Source organism: Sus scrofa, chromosome 13, assembly GCF_054392235.1.
Source record: "Sus scrofa isolate SSC_HxYL_T2T_F1_AM1 chromosome 13, Sscrofa_HxYL_maternal_Yorkshire_Landrace_v2.0, whole genome shotgun sequence".
Taxonomy (NCBI): Eukaryota; Metazoa; Chordata; class Mammalia; order Artiodactyla; family Suidae; genus Sus; species Sus scrofa.
The window spans coordinates 175,713,882-175,715,935 of NC_139395.1; the positions used below are offsets into that span (position 1 = coordinate 175,713,882).

Below are 2,054 nucleotides of genomic sequence, written 5' to 3' on the forward strand. Positions count from 1 at the left end.
TAATATGAGAGGAAAAAAGACTTTTTAATTAATAAATTCAGAGATCACACTGTCATATATGATGGAAAACCGGTCAAAGTACATGAACATGTACAATCATAGGGTGTTCAAAATGAATAACATCAATTTCAACTACAGGTTGATAAATGGCCACATATTCAGAACGCTTTGAGAGAACCTGAGAGAAAGTTGTCTAATATTCAAGATGAGCATGTTCCTTATTAGGAATATATATTCTCCATAAATTCATATATAAACTTAATCTCTTGAATGAATTCAAAACTGAGAATCAAATTGAAACCTATAGTTTTTTTGGCACATGGCGTTGCTCAAGAAAGGACTGGTAAATGGGAACTCAGAATATGGGCGTTTTCAAATGATTATGCCTTGGGATTTTAGAAATTTGCCACCAATATAAAACTGAGGCTACCTTTCTGTAACTGATTTCTATTCCTAGTCTTTGTTGGATTGGTTGAAAATTATAACTCATTATAATCTGAAACAAATAGTTGTTATTGTACACAATTACACCCTGGCAAAATTTTAGTTCGCTCCTGGATGGAATGTATAAGATTAGATTTTGGCATATATTTTAAAACAATCTCTCATTTCTGAATGTGTTTGTCTCATACACCTATCATGTTTTAATAATTTTTAATATAGAATGTAGTTATTTTACACCTTATCAGTATTCCTTGACTTTGAAAAATAATTAATCAAATTAAATAATATGGAACACAGGAAATTATATTTTCAGGATATTATGACATCTTCATAATTTGTTTCATGACTTTTAATACTGCTTTGTTTCTTAGACTATAGATAAAAGGGTTTAATAAAGGAATCACTATAGTATAAAAAACAGAAACAGGTATATCTTTATTTTCTTCTTTAACTGAGTTTGGTCGAATGTACATGAAGAGAAGACATCCATAGAATATTGAGACAGAGAGAAAGTGGGATGCACATGTAGATAAGGCTTTCCCTCTACCCTTGTTGGATTTCATGTTGAAAATTATAAAAAGGATGCAAAGGTAAGACATTATTATGGTAATAGTGAAGGTTTGAACTGACCCAGACAAGATAAACATCATGAATTCATTGATATAAGGGTCAACACAGGAGAGTCGGATTAAAGGAACTATATCACAAAAAAATGATGGATTTGATGATGCCCACAGAAAGTTAATCTAAACAGAAGCCCGACATGAATCATGGAGTGCAGGTTTCCAGCTATGTAAGCTCCTGTGATCATCTTAATGCATAATTTCTTGGACATCATGGCATGGTATTGCAGTGGGTTGCAGATGGCCATATAGCGATCATAGGCCATGGCTGCCAGGAGGAAGCAGTCTGCAGTTTTGGCAAAGCAGAAAAAATAAAATTGTGCCATGCATTCATACAGGGAAATAATTCTGCTCTTAGAGAAGAAATTCTCTAGCATCTTTGGGGTAATGGCACAAGAACAACAGGAATCCATCAGAGCAAGATTACTCAGAAAGATGTACATTGGCGTGTGAAGATGACGCTCTGTAACTATCAGTGCCACCAGACCAAGGTTTCCCACCATGGTGATCAGATAGATGGTAAGGAACACGAGAAACAGAAAAATCTTCAGTTGTGGGTTATCTGTCAATTCTGTGAGGATAAACTCTGTTGTCATAGTGTGGTTATCCCAAGTCATAGCTAATTTGTTGTGACTGGAACTATGGAGATATAAGATTCTAATTTGGAAAATATATGGATTATTGAGACAGAGAGAAAGTGGGATGCACAAGTAGATAAGGCTCTCCCTCTGCCCTTGTTGGATTTCTGACCAATGCTCCTTAATGACTTCTTTGGTGGTCCTTACAGAAATGCTTAGCCACCACTTCCACAAATTGAGTCCATTTTGAAGACGATTCTACAAAGAGGATTGTCAAAAGTCATAATTTAAAAGAATTAAGGATAATTTTACAGAATATTTTTAAATGTGTTAATTCTGAAGACGATTCTACAAAGAGAATTACCAAAACTCATCATTTTTAAAAATTAATGTTATTATCCAAAGTATG

General features: G+C 34.0%; 1 pseudogene; it reads right to left on the bottom strand.

Moving 5' to 3' along the window:
• Positions 1-761: 761 nt before the first annotated feature.
• Positions 762-1,684, bottom strand: LOC100621039 (olfactory receptor 5K1-like; annotated as a pseudogene).
• Positions 1,685-2,054: the final 370 nt, after the last annotated feature.